General features: G+C 46.5%; 1 long non-coding RNA gene across 1 annotated transcript; it reads left to right on the top strand.

Moving 5' to 3' along the window:
* The first annotated feature begins 211 nt into the window (after positions 1-211).
* LOC144589431 (uncharacterized) lies at positions 212-5,499 on the top strand. Its single transcript, XR_013545522.1, has 2 exons — positions 212-1,133; positions 5,043-5,499. It is a non-coding gene; the product is annotated as an uncharacterized LOC144589431 (long non-coding RNA).
* Positions 5,500-5,900: the final 401 nt, after the last annotated feature.

The following is a 5,900-nucleotide window of genomic DNA, read 5'->3' as shown; positions in this document are numbered from 1 at the left end:
CTGAGACACAGGAGCTAAGGCATCCTCTTGGTTTTAAACAATATGGAAGGAAGAAGCACAGTGAATATGACAGTTCTGTTTCCAGCCCCTTTTGTTGACCTCATTGCTCTCCATGACTGGGTAAGATAACATATGAATTGGGAAACTCAATCCATTCATGAATCTTCCTTGTGAGACCACAAAGGGCCATGGAAAATAAAGAGATCTACATCATGGGCTACAACATTAGGTGAGAGTCCACTTCAAAATCTCTCAAGATCAGGATCTTCAAAGGCTGAGTTCTGTAGAAGTCTATTATGGCTTGTCAAGGTAAGTGAGATGTATCAAGGTGAAAAATTTAAGGAATGTTTTAACAGTTCCATTATCACAGTGAGATTTAATAGATGAGTGGGGATCTGAACCCAAATCTCCGGAATCCTAGTCTTTCACTCTGTTGTTACACCACACTGGGTATCACATTGGGTAGCATCAAAAGGAATCAGAACTGATTCCTCTTGAACCAGGCCAAATATCTTGGACCATTCAACTCATCCACTAATTCCAGGTACCACTGCCATCTCACTCCAAGGGGTGGATCTGGAACTCCTACAGCAAGCAAGAAGGCCTCGGGGAGAACTACCCAACCAGTTGCTAAAACTGCTACTAGCTCTTGAAAAGTCTAATGCAACACTTAAAGAGAGAGAACTACTGGATGTATTTCTTGGTCAGGCCATTGGCCTGTGAGTTGCTCCAAACCAACTTGTGGGGGTTCTTTTACTTCAGTTGTGAAATTGCTAGTTATGGTGCTGAATCAAACATAAATATCTCCATGCCAATACCTGTGGTACTATTCAGGGTCCTGAAGCTGTTCGGTGATCTATATAGATCTACGCTATATCCACCTCAGCTGCCAACAATTAAACCCTCCTGCCAGAGCTTTGATCATTCTGGTGTGATTGCCTCAGTCACAACTGCTGCTGAAATCTTTTGGTGGCAGCTTTGTGGTGTCCTTCAGTATGGTGTAGTTCTGTCAGAATGCAGGACAGACAACCATTTCCCTTCCACCACTAATTGAGGAAACAGGAAGGGCTGTGTTTTCTACAGTGATTTCAGCACTCTGGACAGCTGCAAGAACTAACTGTACTGCAGCAGAGGTAGTTCTAGTTAGGCATCCTTCAGTCTCGAAAGACTATGGTATCGTGCTCTGTATGGAGGACTTGGAGCAGCGTCTAGTGTGGCTGAGGAGGCCGATTCGAGAGTGACAGTCTCTTCCACACTGATGACAAATCCAATTTGTCCCCTGTCCAGCTCCCTGGTTTTGCTGCTTTTGTGACTTCCTCTTTGCCTCAGCCTGCTGGGCAAGGGTCTCTTCAAATTGGGAGAGGCCGTGATGCAATGCCTGCCTCCAGGCTGAACGCTCAGATGTCAGGGTTTCCCATCTGTTGAGGTCCATTCCTAAGGCCTTCAGATCTCGCTTGCAGATATCCTTGTATCGCAGCTGTGGTCTCCCTCTGGGGCGGTTTCCCTGCACTAATTCTCCATACAGGAGATCCTTTGGAATCCGACCATCAGCCATTCTCACGACGTGCCCAAGCCAACGTAGACGTCGCTGTTTCAGTAATGTGTTCATGCTGAAAATTCCAGCTCGTTCTAGGACTACTCTGTTTGGAACTTTGTCCTGCCAGGTGATACCAAAAATCCGTCGGAGACAACGCATATGGAAGGTGTTTAGCTTCCTTTCCTGCCGTGCACAAATGGTCCAGGACTCACTACAGTACAGGAGTGTGCTTAGGACACAGGCTCTATAGACCTGGATCTTCGTATGTGTCGTCAGCTTCTTATTGAGCCATACTCTCTTTGTTAGTCTAGAGAACATGGTAGCTGCTTTGCCAATGCGTTTGTCCAGCTCAACATCCAGAGACAGGGTGTCAGAGATGGTTGAGCCAAGGTACACAAAGTCATGAACAACCTCTAATTCTTGTCTGGAGATGGTAATAGAAGGAGGTGAGTCCACACCCTGGCCCATGACTTGTGTTTTCTTCAGGCTGATTGTTAGTCCAAAGTCTTGGCAGGCCTTGCTGAATCGATTTATGAGTTGTTGGAGGTCTTCAGTAGAGTGGGCAACAATGGCTGCATCATCTGCGAAGAGGAAGTCCCGCATGCATTTCAGTTGGACTTTGGTCTTTGCTCTCAATCTAGAGAGATTAAAGAGCTTTCCGTCTGATCTAGTCCGGAGATAGACACCCTCGGTTGCAGTTCCAAAGGCATGCTTCAGCATGACAGCAAAAAAGATCCCAAAAAGTGTTGGTGCAAGGACACAGCCCTGTTTCACTCCGCTTCGGATGTCAAAGGGGTCTGATGCTGAGCCGTCAAAAACTACAGTGCCTTTCATTCCCTCATGGAAGGATCTGATGATGTTAAGGAGACGGGGTGGACATCCAATCTTGGGAAGTATTTTAAAAAGGCCATCCCTGCTAACCAAGTCAAATGCTTTTGTAAGGTCTATGAAGGCCACTAAGAGTGGCTGTTGTTGTTCCCTGCATTTCTCCTGCAGCTGTCAGAGGGAGAATACCATGTCAGTGGTGGATCTATTAGCTCGGAATCCACACTGTGATTCTGGATAGACTCTGTCTGCAAGAACCTGGAGCCTCTTCAGCACAACACGGGCAAGCAGCTTCCCTACAACGCTAAGAAGAGAGATGCCACGGTAGTTATTGCAGTCGCCCCTGTCGCCTTTGTTCTTGTACAATGTGACGATGTTTGCGTCCTTCATGTCCTGTGGGACTCCACCTTCCCTCCAGCAGAGACAAAAGACTTCATACAGTTCAGTGGTGATGATCTCCTTACAGCACTTCAGCACTTCAGCTGGGATGTTATCCTTTCCAGGTGCCTTGCCGGAGGCGAGGGAATCCAAGGCCGCTTTTATTTCTGCTAAGGTTGGTTCACTGTCCAGCTCTTCCAAGACAGGCAGGCACTCAATGTTATTTAATGCTTCTTCGGTTACTACATTCTCTCTGGAATATAGCTCGGAGTAGTGCTGTACCCAGCGTTCCATCTGCTGTGCTCGGTCCTGGATGGGCACACCTGTAGCAGACTTTAAGGGAGCAGATTTCTTCTGCATTGGACCTAAGGCCTGCTTGATACCATCATACATTCCTTTGATGTTACCTGTGTCCGCTGCTATCTGTATCTGGGAGCAGAGCTGGAGCCAATAATCATTGGAGCATCTCCTGGCAGCCTGTTGGACTTGGCTACGAGCAGCTCGAAGAGCTTGCAAGTTGTACTCGCTAGGACAGGTTTTGTATGCTGCTAGAGCTCTTCTCTTATCCTCGATGGCTGGCATTAGCTCCTCTGAATGGGCTTCGAACCAGTCAGCCATCTTTTTGGTCTTCTTGCCGAAGGTGGACAAGGCGGTGTTATAGACAGCGTTCTTGAAGTGTTCCCATCGTTTAGGTGCATTTACATTAGCCGGACCTGGGAGGGCTTCCTCGAGTGCTTGGGCAAATTCCTTCACTTTTCTTTGATCACGAGTCTTGCTGATGTCAATACGTGGTCTTCCTTCCTTTTTCGTGTGATATACTCTCTTTGTTCGTAGTTTTACTCTACTACACACCAGGGAGTGATCAGTATCACAATCAGCACTCTGGTAACTGCGTGTGATCCTAATACTAGGGAGGCTAGAACGTCTAGTGAGGATCAGATCAAGCTGATGCCAATGCTTGGATCTTGGATGTCTCCAGGAAACTCTGTGTTGCAGCTTTGTGTTAAAGAATGTGTTGCTGACACAGAGACCATAATAACAGCAAAACTCCAGCAAGCGTTGGCCATTTTCATTCATCTTTCCAATGCCAAAACGGCCTAGACAAGTGGGCCAAGAATTATGATCAGCACCAACTCTAGCGTTAAAGTCTCCAAGAATGAACAGTGCCTCTCTTTCAGGGACTTTTTGGATAGTAGCTGCCAGATCGTCACAGAATTTGTCTTTCACTTCTGGAGTGGATGACAGTGTTGGTGCATATGCACTAATGAGGGTTACTAGTCCTGCTGATGAGTGGAGCTGCAGAGGCAGGATTCTTTCACTCCCCACAGTAGGTGGAACAATGCATCTCAGGAGAGTATTTCTGACTGCAAAGCCAACACCATATTCCCTGGTCTCATTCGATGGTTTTCCCTGCCAGAAAAATGAGAAGTTTTTTTCTTTGACAGATCCCGAGTCTGGCAATCTTGTCTCTTGCAGGGCAACAATGTCCATCTGTAGTCTACTTAATTCCATGTCAATGACAGCTGTCTTGCGCATATCGTCTATTTCTTGGAGGTCGTCAGGAAAGCCATAGTCAGGAAAGCCAGGGGTCATTGTCCGTACATTCCAGGTGCCCAGCTTAAGGGCAGAAGTTTTCTTGTGATTGTTGCATGGTGCACGGTTATCGATCTGCTTGTCGGGTGTTACCCTAAACCCCACGCACCCCGTGAAGTTAACAGACCGTGGCGAGGTAGCACCTTACTGGCTGGGGGCTGCCCAGCTTAAGGCGGGCGGTATCTACCTAGTGAGGTGCAATGACCTCTCCCACCGTCAGAAGTAGCCCCTGGCGTCCTGCTCTACGCCAATTGAGCAGAGACTTATAACCGGTAACTGCTACTTCCCGTGTTGTTTCGACGTTGTATGCGAAGCTGGAGTGTCCTCTCCAGAGCACGATGCCTGGGTAAAATAATATGGAGGACAGGCTGTTACCCAAGCAGCAAATCCCCCCCTCTCCACGTCGCTGAAGTAGTCCAGTGGAAAGGCAAGAGCCAGTACAACTGGTTCCAGTGACGTCGCAGGAGTTGGCAGAATGACACACACTGCCTCCGGGACTCCAGCTCCGGATTTTGCCTCGAGGTTCTCTCCTGAAGCCCTTTCCATAAGTGGATATAGCCACAAGGCAGTGGAGGTTTAAATTCGGAGTTTTCCTTCTCCTAGATGGGCTGCCTTCCAGGGCTGACGAGCCCCACCTACCCGGCCTCCTCTCTGGCTTTGTTTCCTAGGCAAAACTTCCTGGTGGAATGTAGTACAAGGTAGTACAGAGGTAGTACAAGGAACACAAAGCACGATGAAAGGACCATGTGCATCCTGGAAGTTAGGTGTTACCCTGGGTCTACAGAGTTCTGAATCTTTAAAGTAATGGAAATATTTTTTGACAATGGTGAGAGTTTTTCACAGGCAGTGATTTATGCCTCTATACTAAAAATTATCTCTCGTACTTGAAAATTACAGGGAAACACCATGCTAATTTCAAGATAAGTTTTCAAGGTAAAATTTTCCATCTCAGAATACAAGTTCCACTTACATCTCGGATGAGACAGAGTGCTTTGCTGTTAGCTTGGGTAATGTATCATTGACACTGGTATGGAGGTTAATGTAAACTGCTCTAGGTAAAACTATAAAAACTCATTTTTTTCTCTTTTATTTTTTTATTTATTTAATTTATACCCCACCCATCTAGACCAAAGTCTACTCTGGGCGGCTAACAATAAAAAATGGAATTAAAACAATATAATAATTTTTTTTTTAAAAAAACAATAGTAATATAGTTCAAGATGGGGGGGAAGGAAAAAAGAAAAAAATCAAGTGATGGCAGGAGGGAAAGCCTGCCTAAAGAGCCAGATCTTAACTCTACTCTTAAAAACACCCAGTGAGGAAGCCAGACAGATCTCTGTGGGCGGACTGTTCCAAAGGCGAGGGTGACTGCTGTGAAGGTCCGGTTTATTGTTCTTTCTCTCCAGGACTCCCTCGGCGTTAGGCTCCTCAGCCACCCTTCCCAGCTAGAATGAGTGGTTCGGGTAGATCTAGGTGGGAGGAGGCGTTCTACTAAATATCAAGGTCCTAACCCGTTTAGGGCTTTATATGTCATCATTAACACTTTGAAATCAATGTGGAAATGAAT

This window comes from Pogona vitticeps, chromosome 5, assembly GCF_051106095.1.
Source record: "Pogona vitticeps strain Pit_001003342236 chromosome 5, PviZW2.1, whole genome shotgun sequence".
Lineage (NCBI taxonomy): Eukaryota > Metazoa > Chordata > Lepidosauria > Squamata > Agamidae > Pogona > Pogona vitticeps.
The sequence above is the reverse complement of the archived record's forward strand: the minus strand, read 5'-3'. Positions and strand labels throughout refer to the sequence as shown.